At 44.2% G+C, this 16,860-nt stretch overlaps 1 protein-coding gene across 2 annotated transcripts in view; it reads right to left on the reverse strand.

The window, feature by feature from the left end:
- SFMBT1 (Scm like with four mbt domains 1) overlaps positions 1 to 13,052 on the reverse strand; it is a 131,835-nt gene extending 118,783 nt beyond the window's left edge. For both annotated transcript variants that reach the window (XM_036869199.1, XM_036869198.1), the window contains exon 1: positions 12,836 to 13,052. The gene's annotated coding sequence lies outside the window, so the exon portion shown is untranslated. The remainder of the gene's footprint in view (positions 1 to 12,835) is intronic.
- Positions 13,053 to 16,860: the final 3,808 nt, after the last annotated feature.

The following is a 16,860-nucleotide window of genomic DNA, read 5'->3' on the forward strand; positions in this document are numbered from 1 at the left end:
CAAAAGAATACAAAAAATTTTCCAGAAAATAAAATAATTTGTTAGCCAATCCATGCTGCTGTGATTTTCTCAAAACCAAAACACAAACACAAATAAATTAAATTGATAACAAGCTGCACACACACAGGTCTTGGGCTTTAAAGGCATGGTTAACACCTCACAGTCTGTGGACATCTTCAGACACCTCAGCCTCCCAAGACTCGGCTGGGAACTCTGCCCCCTCTACCCCTCCTGCCCCACAGGAAGGGGAAGGAGTGGCAGAGACTTTGTCTCCTGCTCCCCTTATTCTACTGCACCCAGTGCTGGAGAACAGTCTACTTATACAAACACATTAACTCAGAAAAAACACATTCAGTATTAGAAAGCTTGTCTTAATCCAAGCAAATGCAGTTATCATTAGTCCATGACACTGTTTATAGCATAAAAAACTGGAAATACCGACTGAATAAATTATGGAGCATCCATTAACAGACTACTAGGCAATCAATAAAAGAACAAGGCAGATCTCTGTGTACTTGGATATATCCAAGATATTTTAAATGAAAAGAGCACTACCAATTGAGTTTTTTGAAGTGGGTGGGGAAATATATATCATTATACAAATAGAATTTTTCTGGAAGAAAACAAAAGAAACTAGGGATAACAGTGGCCTGCAGAAGGGACTGAGGGGACTTCCCTGCCAGTCCAGTGGTTAAGACTCCAAGCTACAAGGCAGGGGGCGCGGGTTCAATCCCTGGTTGGGGAACAAAGATCCATGCCGTGTGGTGTGGCCAAAAAAAAAAAAAATTGTACAGAACGGACTGAAGGACTAGGGATCTCAGTAAAGGAGTACTGTACACTCTTTTTCACTATTCAAAAAATATTTTACTACATACATGTATCCCTGTTTAAAAAAAAAAGATTAAGGGAATTCCTTGGAGGTCCAGTGGCTAGGACTCTAGCTTCCACTGCAGGGAGCACAGATTTGATCCCTGGTCAGGGAACTAAGATCCCACAAGCTGCACGGGCACGGTGTGGCTGAAAAACAAGCAAACAAACAAAAAGATTAAGTACTTAAGTCTGTGATTATGATAAAAATAAAGCAATGCAAGAAAAAGTGATGCCTATTAAAAGCAATCTCATTTTTCTTATCTATCTCTAAATTCTTTGTGGCAACATTTGAATTCAGTAAAACAGGTGGGTGGAGTGGTGGTATAGGAAGAGGTTCATTCTACCCACAGTAACTTTCAACTTTTTGCCAACCGTGCTAAAAAAAAATGTATACTTCCTCCTCAAACCAAGATGCAAAAATCCCTTAAATGTTTGGCTCCACTGTAATCAAAGTTTAAATGATTCAAATATATTAATAGACCTGCAACTAAAGTTCAATTACATTTTACATGTTAATATCACATACTAACTATATTATGATTAAACAGTTTTACATGCTATCTTTTTGTTTCTAAACTAACAAAGAACTTCAGAATTACTGAAGAGTCCAAATTTTCTAAACTCTCTCCAGCCAAAAATCAGTTAAGTAAAAAACTAGAGTATTGACTCATTTTTCCTTTGTGCATGGAAGCAGAACAAAATATATCAAACCAAAAAAAAATTTTTTTTTAATTAAAAAAATAGAGGGTTTTTTCCCCCATAGCTTCACGATTTCCAAAACTTCTCCATTTCCAGGCAGGACTGAGTAGGGGGTGGGAGGGATTATAGGCAAAGTCTAAGTCTGGCCAACCCTCTTTCACTTCTGTGGTGCCTCCCCTGTTCTCAGGTACCCCCAGTCCTCATCCAGATACAACATCATCAGCACTCCCACCACAGTAAGAGCACCAATTCAATTAACAATGGTGGGAGGACAATGGATCCACTGGATTTTATTCTGAAGCTCAACCTGGGGGCTCATGCACCTGCAAATAACAGGCTCTCATTAGTTACATGAGGGCAAAGGAAGTATCAATAGAATTGCCCCATCCTATGCTCATATAGAACCAGACTGGTGATTGCCTCTCTGTAACTACTACCATGAAAAGTAAAGCAAATGACTGGAGCTAATGCCCTTCAATTTGATTTTTACTAATGGAAATGCATTTGTCAAAGATCTAAAGATGGGCAGTTATCCTCGAAAAAGTGATGTTATAAGTTACAAAGAAAATGAAGTTGAGGAAAGGAATGTGGCTCACCTAAAACAATAAACAGACACTCCAAGCTGCAAAATATGACAAAATATTGACTTCTCATAAAAAAAAAAAACTCTAAACATTCAGAACTAAACTATAACACTGCCCCCAAATCTCCAGAGTTTAAAAAATTTTTTTTCTTAGATCATCTACAAGTTGGTTGTTTATTCATACCTCCACTTAACATGTATGTATTTGCTACACACCATTCTCAGTACAGGGATGCCATGCTGATTAAAGGACAGACCTGGTTCCTATCTTCACGGAGTTTACAACAGCAAACAGAACAATGCATTAGTGCACTGTCTAGTTTTCCCACAAGGAACAATAAGGAAAAACATTCCTGGAGTAGGTTTTAATATTCTCTACAGTGGGGCTCTAAAACACTTTATAATAAATTAAACTTTTAAATTTAAATATTATAATGAGCTAAAAATAAGATAATTTCATATAGTGATAAGTGCCATGAAGAAAACCAAACAGTAATGAGACATGAAAAGCCAGGGGAGTGGAGGTAAGGATGTTTAGGAAAGGTTTCATTACTGAGCTGACCCCTCTGATGAAAAGGAACTAAATGTAACAAACTCAGTGTACTTGGAGGGACAGAAAATACATGTGGCTGGACTGTGGGAAAGCAGGCGGAAAAGTGGCAGAGGTGGACAGGGAACAAATCACAAAGGGCATTACAGACCAAAAGGAGTTTGGATTTTATTGTAATTAACTATGGAAAGCCACTGGCAGGCTCTAAGCCTAGGAGTGACAAGATAGAATCTGATTAAACATCATAGTTTCTTGTTTAGCACATAATACATTTTAGAGTAGAAATAATGTTATAAATGATGGTGCTGCAGTACTGCTTCTGTGCTTTCATTCAGCTATAATTCATCTACTGTCTACTCTCTGCTACATTGTATGCAAGGTACCGATAAAGAATAAAACAGGGTCTCTCACCATGAGCTCTCAATCTGGTATAGACACTGAACAAATAATTACAACTGTAATATTCACAAGAGGAGAATATGTAGAATACTGTGAGTACCCAGGGCAAAGGGTAGTTAATCTGGCCTGGAGGAGTCCAGGAAGAAAAACTCGACAGGAGACCTGAGTCTTACAGGACAAGCAAGAATCTCCTTAGTGTAGTCCCCTAAGCACAACACCCAAACCACTGGTGGAACATGAGAAAATTTAGGGGCTGCTGAAGACTTTCTTTTAAAGTATTTACATAGCATCATTAAGGTGGAATGGGAAAAAGAGTTAACACATAAAACATGCAACTGCAACTTCACAGGTATTGCTTAAAGAGGATTTATTAAGAACTTCAAAGGTACAAACTTCTAGTTATAAGTCATGGAGATGTAACGTACAGCATAGCGACTATAGTTAATAATATTGTATTACACATTTGAAAGTATCTAAGAGAGTAAATCTTAAAAGTTCTCATCATAAGAAAAAATTTTATAACTAGGTATGGTGACAGATGTTAACTAGACTTATTGTGGTGATCATTTCCCAATGTATACAAGTATCAAATCATTAGTTTTACACCTGAAACTGATATAATGTTGTATGTCAATTATACCTCAATTTAAAAATTAAATTTTTTTTAAAAAACTTTCACTAGCATTTGGTTTTTCCACAACACTGAATATGTGGGTAGTCTAAATATCACTTCAACAAGTGGGTCTGTGCTCTCTGTATATGTATGTGTATGTGTGTGTGCATGTATGTATGTTACCCATTGTGTACTGGGGTTAAAAACTTTTTTTTTAAATTAATTAATTAATTAATTAATTAATTATTTATGTCTGTGCTGGGTCTTTGTTTCTGTGCGAGGGCTTTCTCTAGTTGTGGCAAGTGGGGGCCACTCTTCATCGCGGTGCGCGGGCCTCTCACTATCGCGGCCTCTCTTGTTGCGGAGCACAGGCTCCAGACGCGCAGGCTCAGTAATTGTGGCTCACGGGCCTAGTTGCTCCGCAGCACGTGGGATCTTCCCAGACCAGGGCTCGAACCCGTGTCCCCTGCATCGGCAGGCAGATTCTCAACCACTGCGCCACCAGGGAAGCCCAAAACTTTTTTTAATACCAACTTTTTTTGCAGCCATTTTTATACTTAAGCCAAGACAACCTTTAATCAAAATTTTCAAACATAGAGATTTTGAAAAAATTCCAAATACTCTCCACTTACTCAAAAGTTACGAAAATTTTCCTGATTTGCTTTATTTTTCTATACATATGTGCATATATGTATACTTCATGAGCCACTTGAAAGTGTTGAAGACATCGTGAGACATCATGATACCTCAGCTCTAAACTCTTCAGCTTGCTTCTCGCAAGAATAAAGGCATTCTCATATATAGTCACAATGCCATTACCACACCTAAAAAAAAAAAAATTCCTTAATATCACCTATTATGAGGTATATAGTTTTTAAAAATTTTAAGTACAAAGTCTTTGTTGAGAACCTTGGGAGCTCCCTGGCTGTCTAGTGGTTAGGGTTCCGGGATTTCACTGCCAGGGCCTGGGTTCAATCCCTGGTCAGGGAATTGAGATCCCACAAGCCACGTGGTACGGCCAAAAATAAATAAGTAAGTAAATAAATAAATAAATAAAGGAAACTTACTGAAGGAATATATTTTGATAAAACGATTAGATTTATTATTACTCATACTTTATTATTTTTATTTTTAAAATGTAATAATGTTTTATAAAATTTAAGTTAAAAAGTCAAAATTTTAGGAACTTCCCTGGTGGTCCAGTGGGTAAGAATCCATGCTCCCAGTGCAGGGGGCCTGGGTTCGATCCCTGGTCAGGGAACTAGATCCCACATGCATGCCACAACTAGGAGTCCGCATGCCGCAACTAAAGATCCTGCATGCTGCAACTAAGACCTGGCACAACCAAATAAATAAATAAATAAATATTTAAAAAAATAAAATAGTCAAAATTTTAAAGTAAATTTTTAAAATATTAAAAGAATAATTATGGTAATCAAATATGGCCAAAAGCATGAGATTGGTACATGCGAGACTGATATTTGGGGAGCCTTGCGTTAGTGGAGGACACACTGGACATGCAGAGGAGATTATGTGCGGAGGACCAGGGTGTGGGCATGGCTGGAGGGACAGCGTGTGTGAGAGGGGGCTAAGCTGGGCAGGTGAGGGGACAAGCTCCTCAAGGATTCTGTGCACATTCCTGAAGAGCCTGGACTTTCCCCTGCTGGCAGCAGGATAAGTTTATGTGATAAAATCAAGTTTGCTTAGAAAGAGCTATCTGGCCACAGTGTGTCAGATGGATTGGAGAAGGAAGGGCAGAGGATGGAGGGTATGGACAACCATTTGGAGGCAACAACATATTTTTAACTGCAAATATTTAACATTTTAGTTATATTATGGGTTGAACAAACCTGCTATACTGGTAAAGGAACAAAACAAAAACAGTAAAACTAAACTAAGTTTACTTGAATGTTCGTGTTGTAGAAGAGCAGCTTTTAAGAGAAAAAGATAAGTTAGTAGAGACTTCCGTAAAACTTGAAAGAAACCCTTGGGCACTTTTGAAAGTTTCAGCATTTAAAGGAGTTGGCTCTTTTTAATACCTAGTTTCACTTTCCAAAGTGGCTTTCCTTCTCCTTGGCAAGATTCATCGCCACATTAATTTTATATTTACCAGTCACAATTAAAATAAAACCAATGGGAAAGAGGTGGGGTGCACAACAGATCAAGTGATTTTCCGACAAGCAGAGTGCCCTCAGGCAGTACTGAGCAACTCCAGAGAGTTCCAGTTACAGAGTCTAAGGACCAGATACCAGCTCTGCCTCGGAGGAGGAAGAGGACAGCACCAGGAGGCCTAAGTGGCAGGACAGGATGCTGACCCTTCACTCCCCTTCCACCAGAACTCTAGTTTTACTTATTTTATATATTGGGCTTCCTAGAAAGATTTCACTTAACAAAGGGTCCCATAGCTTCTAAAAATGTTTGAAAGCCAAGGAGTCAGAACTGCACATTCTTAAGTAAAGGATTGGTAATTCAAGAATGAGACTCAGTTCCACGGGAAAGCTGTTGGGGGAAAAAATGGACACCATCACTAAGAAGGAAGGTAAAAAAGGAGACCTAGGCAGATGGGCTGGCTAGAGGAGTAGCTTTAAGGTAGACTGAGGGATTCTGTTCGGGACCTGTAGATTTTGAGAGGCCAGCAGAGCATCCAAACTGGACAGGCCCAGAGAGCAGAGGATATATGGATCTGAAGCTCAGCAGAAAGGTTTAGGGGGTCATAAGGGCTAGATGAAGTCTAAATGTGGGGGAATCCACCAAGGGAGGGTCTGAAAAGGTCACAGAAGGCAAAAAGAAAAGGGTCTGCCTCGAGCTAAGATTGTGTGGAGCCAGTGGCACATAGGGCCACTTCAGGAGGAGACCCTGAAGTCTCCTTCAGGGTCTGAAGTGGGCAGTCTGCCCACAGCAGAGCGGGCACAGGCTGGACTGGCAGGGGTGGTACTCAACAGAGCAGAAGCTGCAGAAGGGCAAAGGGACCAGAGTAAAGGGTACTGGCCAGGAAGCAAAAGACTGGACAATGGGTCCAGGCTTAAAGGGACTGGAACTCTTTGAGAGGAAAAGGAGGTAACAATGAGGTCAAAGATGAGACAGGAAGAGCAGGGAAGCCTCTCAAGGAGTGGCAGAAAAAGAATACCACACCAGAACCTGAGATTTCAGTAGTATAGCTGCTTTGGAAAGAGCTCCTCCCAAAGTTAATAGAAAGCCAAAATCAGGGTAAAGGTGAAGGGGTGGGCAGGGAGGAGAAATGGTTTTCAGAACCCTGTTGTGCCTTAAAGCTCTGGAGCTGGCTGGAGAAGTCATGGAGCCCTCCTCAAGCACTCACGGCAGAGAAGGGAGAGCCACCCTAGAAGGCAAGGCCAGAAGAGCCCACCCAGCCCGCTGCTTCCCTTGTCACAGCTACTACTGGCAACAGAGCCATTTAAAATTTCTCTGGGTTCACCCAGGAGCCCTTAAGGAAAACCAGGCACAGATAATGCCTAAGAGCAGATTAAGTCTGTTTCCCAATTTGTGTACAGTGTTACTTGTATCAATATTAACAATAATAGAAACTTATGTATATTTTAAATGCAAGTACAAACCATGATTGAGGACTAAAATCAACTTCAAAAGGGAAACAAATGAAAATAATAAGCACCAACTACATTAAGAGGTCAAGGGGTTCAGATATCATAAATGACCATAATAACAATCAAATACCCAAAGTTTTTCATATTTCTAGCTTTAGCTACTAGATCACCTACCCGTGCCCATTTTGCTCAATAATAAAAATGAAAACTGGACTTCCCTGGTGGCGCAGTGGTTAAGAATCCACCTGCTAATGCAGGGGACAAGTGTTCGATCCCTGCTCCGGGAAGATCCCACAGATGCCACAGAGCAACTAAGCCTATGCGCCACAACTACTGACCCTGTTCTCTAGAGCCCACGAGCCACAACTACTGAGCCCGTGCGCCACAACTACTGAAGCCCGCGCGCCTACAGCCTGTGCTCTGCAACAAGAGAAGCCACCACAATGAGAAGCCCGTGCACTGCAAGGAAGAGTAGCCCCTGCTCGCTGCAACTAGAGAAAGCCCACGCGCAGCAACGAAGACCCAACGCAGCAAAAAATAAATAAATAAATAAATTTATATATTAAAAAAAAACTCCCTTTATTAAAAAAAAAAGAAAAAAAGAATTCGCCTGCCAGTGCAGGGGACACAGGTTCTGTCCCTGGTCCGGGAAGATCCCACATGCCGCGGAGCAACTAAGCCCGTGCACCACAACTACTGAGCCTGCGCTCTAGAGCCCGTGAGCCACAACTAATGAAGCCCACACGCCTAGAGTCTGTGCTCTGTAAGAAGAGAAGCCACCGCAATGAGAAGCCCGCGCACCGCAACGAAGAGTAGCCCCCGCTCACCGCAACTAGAGAAAGCCCGTGCGTAGCACCAAAGACCAATGCAGCCAAGAATAAATAAATAAAATAAATAAATTTTAAAACTATTCTGGGTAAAAAATATATATAATATTTTGGAATTAAATCGAAGTACTTGTTGGTTAACACTTTAAACTGAATTTCAGCAGGAAAAACTCTTGAGGTATTCTAATGATTGATACATTTCTCAGTCCATCTCATGTTGTCATTCCAAATACAACTGTCCTGCACTTGCAGCTGCCAACAAACCTCCCTCCATCTCTCATCTAAGACCCTCTCCAAATGTCATCTCAGCCCAAAACCAACTTTCCCAAACCAAGCAGTTACTCTCAACTGCCCTATCCACCCCAAATCAGTCTAGTGATTAACCTTTCTCTAGATTAAGCAAACATACCTGCATGCAGCACTGTACACCACATTAGAAATGCCACTGTATAGCCTTTACCCACACAGTCTGGTGCCTGGCTCTGAAGTTACTCAACTATCAAACCACAAAGTTCAGCAGGGACCTAATACCTTTAGCACAATATATAGACAACATTTTAAAAAAATTACGTCCTTGAGTGATGATCGATCTAAAGTCAAAAAGAGCTGAATAAATTTATAAACATCCTCTTGAATAAAAGAGACTAAAAAATAACTACAATCTTCAGGTGCCTTTCAGCAACAGGCAAAGATTTACAATCAAACTTGTTAAAACTTCTGCAGTAAAGTCACAATTTTTCTTTTAATAACCTGGCTTCTTATCCTCTCTCCCACTTTTGTAAAGCTTAAAAATGAACTTGTAACAACCTGACCACAACCTTTCTATTTTAAACATTTTCCAATGGGGCCAGTTCCACTTGAAGAAGTATAGAGTCATATCAAAATCCCACTCCCTGAAGTCTAATGGTTCAAAATCTCCCAGGTAACCAAAATCCCCAGAGACTTTCAGCCAATTTAACAACTATGTACAAGAAGAAATTTTTTTTCAATTACAAAACATTCCAGTTAGAAGACAAATTCTATTTACAGAGATAAAAATACCCTGCCATAACAAAGCCATACCATTTACTGATTAAATGTTCTTTCATTCTCATTTAAATTATTCTGAAATATTGGTTAACAGCCAAATAATTCCAGAAAGAAAAGTTTCAGGGAATTGTAAGATAGAAAAGCTTTAATAAAAAATATTTAGCATTCAAAATACCTGCCTTATAGTCTTCTGCTTTCTGGATTGTATTCACTTCTTTAATGTGAACATAACATGAAGTCATAATAAAAAGGCCAATGAAGTTTGGACAGTTCAGCTTTTCTATAGACTTCAGAGTCAAAAGATAGCAGCTTCTACATCATCATTCTACAGCTAAGCCCAGTCTAGTTACCACTGTGAAAGCAAAAGTACCCTACAGGAGCAGCAAGATTATGAATAAGAAAAGCATTTTTAAAGAGAAAAATCATAGTTTACAAAAAAACAAACAGCAAAAGACGGAATTCCCTTTCATGTGTGCTTCTCATTTTGCATCTCTTCAGTTGCATCTCTCAAAAATTTAACAAATTTTAAGTTAAATATCTGATAATGCCAAAGCTAAGAAATCTAAAAAGAGCCACCAAAAAAGGAAAGGAGGAAGGAAGGGAGGGAGGGAGGAAGGAAGGAAGGAGAGAGAAAAACTGGTGGATCAATAATAACTAAGCGATGAATTACTTTCTTTGCTAATGATGCTATGAATCTTGGGGTAGAGTGACCAAATTCAGCTTAGTTTTTGGCCAACTGTCTGACTTAGTCACAGAAAAACACAATTATTCAGCAGAATCATTTCACAAAAGAAAATCTTTTAACTTTGTGGACTACGCCCCATACATTCCTACCACAGGCCTCAGACAGTTCCCAACTTTCTATCACACAGATGGCCATGCAGTAAAAAAACACAGACCTTTGTGAGAACTAACAAGAATTCACTTACAACCTCTAACTCCTCTCCTTTAGCAGTAGAAACAAGAAAGGGTACAAGAATATACTAAAAGGCATTTGGGAAGGATAAGCAAATTGCTGAAGTACTTGCTTCAGTGGGGAATGTAAAAAACCCAACTTCCTAGGTCTAACACAAAAAGGTATCTTAATCATGTTGAAATTAAAAAAAAAAAACACACCTGATATAACTTTGTTACTTTTTGTTTTTGCTTTCAGCGCTAGAGTTTTAATGATCTGATAAACCAGGCAAATATCCTGCATATATAAATCAAGTTAATTGCCGTCATTTAAAAGGTTGTGAAAGCTTTATGCCCACATTCTTCAATTCACTGAACTTTAAAAAATCAATTTTCATTTAATTTTCTAAGCAAATTCTAGGCTTTAAGGAACTGATTCATCTACTGACAACTTAAATCTGACTTGTTGGGAAAGTTCATGATTCATCCTTCAAACCTACTGTCTGCAAATATACCTGTATTCCAAAAACGAGAAATAACATTAATACAGGCCCCATGTCCACAAGGACTCCCAAGAACCACAGATCCAAACCTGCACAGTACTGCCTCAGCTAAAAAGTGATCTTCTGACTAAGAAGTCTCCCAGGTCAGAATTTTTAGTTGTTTTAGATATTAAAAAAAGTAAAAATTGTTATAAAAGCATCAGGATCATGGCGAAAATGACCCTGACCATAACTCCAGGTTTACACACGTGTTGTCCTTCAGTTTAATATTGCCCCCTTTCACCCTCAAAAGAGTTCTGTTGCAAAGCAAAACTCACCAGTGGTGACGGAAGTCAGTATAGTGGTCACCTTGGGAGGGGGAAGGTGTTTACTGAACGGAAAGAATGTTAAGAGAGCCCTTTGGGAGGCTGAAAATGCTCTATATCTTAATCTGAGTGTAGCTACCAGAACATATACGTACATAAAAAGTAATTGAACTCTATGTACTTAAGATTTTACTGTTAGGCCTCAATAAATAAATGAATAAATATATAAAATTTCAAAAACATATTAAAATACATGTGTAACTATCTTTCCAGATAATAAATTACATAAAATCATCCAGACAGCGCTCTCAAGATATTTTCTCTAAAAGTATTTTAATAGAGATGCACATTGTGAGCACTTTTATTTAGAACCTTTCAAAGTACAGACCGAGATTTTTTTAATCGTTCACTTTAAAAAGTCACCAAATTTTAGAACCGAAAGCACGCAGAATAATGATCCATTCATCCTCTAACTCTGCAAATAAGGAAAACCAAATCTGTAAAGGGTAAGAAACATACCCAAGATAAGGCAGCTAGTCAATGACAACAGCAGTAACGTAACTGTTTCCTGATCTTGGGCCACTCCCGTTTCCACCAAGCAGTTACTTTTCTGACATTGTAAACAAATCTCAACTCTGAATCTACCTGTGGCCTAGAAAGATTCAACATATCCCTCAAAACACGAGGCAAACAGGCCCCAAAGTGTACGCAAGAAAACACTCATCTTCCTTCCTCCTGTCAAGACAGTTGACAAATGAACAATTACATTTTCAGGCATTTTGCTTGCGATGCAATAAAGTGTGACATCTGAAAAATGTGATTCCAGAGAAGAAGGCATATGCAGGGACTGACAAAATCCATCTTATTTCCTTTCAAATCTGATGGTTTCTTGGTTCTCAAGACTATATCACTGCTAAGTAGGGCTCACGAAACCTCGCTCAGGGCCGTCCACCCGCACGGCTTTGAGTGAACCGCTGGGAATAACCCCCACTAAATAAAACGCCTGGACCTGGCAAGGGTGTCCTACCCCAATCCTGGCGCATAACAAAACGTGCAGGTGATCTGTCCTTTACGGCTCAGTTTTAGAACCCAGTGAGCAGCTGACATCTTGTGAAAAACTTAACATACATCCTTTCCGCGGGAATTTATCTCTGTTCTCACAAGGCGTTTCTGCTCCCCACAGGGCAGGCCTGCCTTCTCAGGACACTCTGCTCGCCTCTCCATAGCCTCTTTTCAAGGTCCAAAACGAGACTTTAAGAACAGAAATCGAAACGGTCACGGAACTCCCGAGCGGCAAGCCCGGCTGGGGTCGAGCAGCGGGTTCACCGCGAGCCCTCGGCCCGCTCGCGCGGCGCTAGGAAGGCCCAGCGCACTCCACCACGCTGGCCCGAAGCAACCGGTTGCGGCGGCCGCTAGACGCTCAGCGGCCGCCTCGGCCCTGCGAAGTTCGGACCTCCGCGCGGGCGGCGCGCCCCCGGGTCCTGCTGCGGGTTCGCGCCCCGGCCCGGAGCGAGCCCGGGGGGCGGGTCCGCGGGGGCTCGGCGGGCGGGAGCGCGGGACGCGCGGGGAGGGGCGCGCGGCGGGCCCAAGCGCGCCGGGGAACTTGGGCGCCGGCGTTGCCGCCGCCCGGCCACTTTCCTTTCACGCCCCAAGGCTGCCGCGCGGCGCGCTGTCCGCCCGGGACGGCCGGCCGCCGCCGCGGCGAGGCGCCCAGGCGCGCTCCTGCTGCCCGGCAGGCCGGCGCGCGGGGACGCGCCAGGCCGCGCGCGGGCGCCGCGTTTCCCCCCCACACACACCCGCCCCGCCCCCGCCCCCAACGTGCTGCCGCCGCCCGTTGGCGCCTCAGCCCGCGCGCCCCGCCGCCCTCCGGCTCCCGGCGGATTTTCGTTGGCAAAGTTGCGTGGCCGCCTCGAGGGGCCGCCGCGCGGTCCACCGCCCGGCGCCGCCGCCGCCCCTTCAGGCCGCCGCGCGGGAAGGCCCAGCCGGCGGCCCCGCTTTTTTACCTGTCGGGAGTTTTCGCGCGCGCGCTCGCTCAATCGCTCGCTTTTCCCTTCTCGCGCTCGTTTTCTTTCTTTCTTTCCTTCTTTTCGTTCCCCCGTGCGGGCGCTTTTTCCGCTCGTGCCGCCTGCACTCGCCCGCTCGCGCCCTTCTTCCTGCTGGGCTCCGCGGAGCGGGGCGGCCGGCAGCTCTCCCCGCCCCCCTCCACCCGCGCTCCGGCGGAGGCGGCGGCGGCGGCGCTCCGCGCTCCGACTCATTCCAATATGGCACGGGCGCAGGGCGCATGCGCCCGCGCCCCCCCACCATCCGCGCTCCTCCCGGCAGCCCGCGCCCCTCGCGCCGCGCGCGTGGCGCCCCCCGGCCTGGCCTCCGAGAACTCGCCCGCTTGTCTTCCCGCACCGCTGGGCGGTTGCGGGAGGCGAGGCGGCCGCGGACTGGGGTCCTGGGGGTCCAGCGCCGGCAGCCGCCCCCGCCCCACGTGCCCGCAGCCCACAACTTGCAGCGGACACCCCCGAGGCCGTGGCGCAGGGCAAGCGGCGGCGCCTCCGGCCCCCGACGGCGTTGCGACCCCGCGCTGCCTGGCCCCGACGGGGAGACGCGCCCCCAGGGACCCAGTGCCCACCCTGTCCCTGCTCCAACCCACGAGGGAAGGGGCCCCCTGCCTCACCTCGGGTTGTGGACAGAGCCCAGGGAACCGGGTGGCGTCCCTGTATCGATTTTGGCGTCCGAGCCGGGGCGAAGCGCGATGCTGTCGTCCGCACGTGACAGCCTCCGGCAAGATGGCATTAGCGGAGGAACGGACCGAGCGACAGCTGGATACCAGATCGGCGCGTGTCGCCGTGGGAGAGGGCTGCGTCCGCCCGCCTGGCCCACATCGGAGACGTGGCGCGACCCTTGAGATCTCGGAAGGCACCCAAGTGCCCCCTGTCTGCGAAGTCAGACCCGGACCCTCGGCACACCCGGTGTCTCTAGGCTTCCGCAGGAGGCGCCCTGTAAATCCGAGTTTTCCTGCCGCTCGGGGCCCCGGCGAGGGGGCACAAGACGGCTGCCGAATTCCGGCGGGAGTGCAGGGGGCCCTGGGTCGGGACAGAAGCTCGAAGGTGGCTACAAGCCAGCCCCGCAACCCGAGGTGCCCACGGGCGTTATGTTCCCCGAGCTCGCCCCTTCCCCAGCGAGGGCAGGTGCCAGTGGGACACCCCTATCCCCACCTGCTCTGGAGAGTTCCATGCAGGAAGGAGTCCCTGCGCCATGGAGACCCAGGAGTGCCTGGACTCCTGAGCCCAGGGAGGAGGTCTCCGAGAGGGCTTTGACGGCTCCTGCCTTTCGGGGAGGAGGAGGCGCCCCCACCGCAAGAAGGAGGTCTGGGGTGCCAAATGCGGCTCAAATCACTTCCTACTGACCTCAACCACCGCGCTGGAAAATATTACCCCACCTTACAGACAGAGTTGCTCAAAGTCACGCTGCTGGCTAGATTTGAATCCAGTTTTTTTTGTTTGCTTGTTTTTGTTTTTGTTTTAACTGCCACTGAAAAGACAATATGAAAACCAGGGAGAAAGAAACATGCAAAAAGAATAAAGTAGTATCCATACTACTACTACTACAAAATGCAACTTTTCACACATGAAACCTTCCGCTTATATGCACGTCTTTACATAGTTGCAACCACACATTCTCTTTTGTGTTTGCTACCATCGCTAACATTTTTCTTCTGTTCACATGATTCATTTTTAATGTGTGCAGGTATCCTCATCCATTCACTCAGTCTCCTAATATTGCCTATTTTGGTTCCTTGTAATTGTTTGCTAAAGTGTATCTTAGTTCTGCACTTGGAACAAATTCCTGGCAGTTGAATAACCAGGTGGAAGGTTAAGGAACAGCAAGGTGTTCTTGCCCCCACAGTGCCATAGGGCTTCCCAAAGAGCTGCCCCACTTACTCTGCACCTCCCAGGAACAAATGTAAAAGAGTTCAATACACATTTCTAAGCATTGGGTACCATCATTTTTTCTCCCCTATTTTAACAGTGTCTATTGGTATTTCAAGGTTACTTCAGTATTTCTTAGACGACTTTAAAAAGAAATGTTTTTTCCATGCATTTACTATTCTGTATTTCCCTTTCTGTAAATGATCTGTTCATATCCATTCATCTTTTAGGGACTTGAACCTCTTCTAACATTGAATAAGCATTTTTTATGTTATAGATATTGCTCTTCTGTCATCAGTGATCCAAATATTTCCCAGTCCATTGTTCTTTTTTGTTTTATTCAATCTGTCATTCTGGTCCTTTGTGATTTTTTAAAATTGTTTCAATGCAGACAAACCTTTCTTCCACCCATCTGATAGTCTATTTTCTGCTAGTTTTCTAAAACTTCATTTTACATCTAGTTCTTTGGTGATTATCCATGGCAAGTTCATTTTGCTGTGTGGGGTAAAATATAGATTTAACTAACCACCATCATCACCAGTTTTTATGCAGTCACCATTAATTAAATAATTCTTCCCTTATCCTTTGCTTAGTAAATATCTACTTTTATGCTAGGCTTTTGATTTTGGTTGGTCTATTTCTGAATTGTCCATTTCCTTTCACAGACTTTGGTTTAAGCTAATACCATGTGGATCTAAATATTGGTTCTTTAAAATAGGTTCTCACATCTGGCAGGGCTAGAATCCTCCTCATGGGGTCTTCTTTTATTCAGAATATCACTTGATATCCAGACTGGTTTAAGTCCCTACACATTTTAGGATAATCATACAGGGCTTAAGAGTGCTGGCTTTGGAGATGGGATCATCCAGGTTCAACACTCACCAGCCCTGTGACCTTGGCAAGTTGCTTATCACCTCTAGGCCTTATGGTCTTGGTCTGTAAAACGGGGATAAAAGTAACACCTGCCTCACAAGCTCAATGCCTGTCATATAGTATATATATATATATATACTCAGTAAATATCAACATTGTTATTGAAATTTTTAGTTCCAAAAAAAATTGGGATTTTGCATGGAGTTACATTAAACCTATGAATTCATTTAAACAGATCAAATATTCTATAATATTTCATTTTCCCAACCAGGACATGTGCTATCTTCCCATTTATCCAAATATTTTAAAACTCAGACAGAAGCGAGGTCCCTCATTAACTCCAGCCTCTCTCTGTTGCTTACCTTCATGACCCCTGAGGAAGAGGAAGAGCAGAAAGCCACAAGGAACAATTGAAAACTACCATTTAAGAGTCTGGCTTGGGCTTCCCTGGTGGTGCAGTGGTTAAGAATCCGCCTGCCAATGCAGGGGATACGTCTTCGATCCCTGGTCCGGGAAGATCCCACATGCCGTGGAACAACTAAGCCCGTGCGCCACAACTACTGAGCCTGTGCTCTAGTGCCTGTGAGCCACAACTACTGAGCCCTTGTGCCCAACTACTGAAGCCTGCACGCCTAGAGCCTGTGCTTCGCAACAAGAGAAGCCACCGCAATGAGAAACCCGCGCACCGCAACGAAGATTAGCCCCTCCTCGCCGCAACTAGAGAAAGCCTGCATGCAGCAATATAGACCCAACGCTGCCAAAAAATAAAATAAATTAAATAAATAAAATTAAATTTAAAAAAAAAAAAAAAAGAGTCTGGCTTGTGCAGGGCCCCGTGTAGGTGTGGACATGTGTGCACATGGAAATCTTCTTTACCCTTTGCAACATCCCCCAGGGCAGGTCATGGCATTCTCTATGGACAAAGAGCAAACTGGGAGTTTCCAGGTCACTCAGTGAGAGCCAGAGCTAGACCACAAACCAGGTGGACCAGTCCTCAACCCCTCTGCCGCTTGGAATTTCGTATAGTAGTTATTCACAGAGGAGGCAATGCCAGAGGAGCATGGAGGAAACTGACTTCTGATCATGGCACACCCCTGCTCAAAAGCCTCCCAGGGCTTCCCGTTGCACTTTGAAAAAGCCAAAAGACTTACTTTGGCCTCTGAGACTGGCCCTGGCCACCCTACAAACTCACCAGGCACCACTTACCAGTCTTGCTTGCTGCAGTTCACCTGTAC

Source organism: Balaenoptera musculus, chromosome 11 (genome assembly GCF_009873245.2).
Source record: "Balaenoptera musculus isolate JJ_BM4_2016_0621 chromosome 11, mBalMus1.pri.v3, whole genome shotgun sequence".
NCBI classification, from domain to species: Eukaryota; Metazoa; Chordata; class Mammalia; order Artiodactyla; family Balaenopteridae; genus Balaenoptera; species Balaenoptera musculus.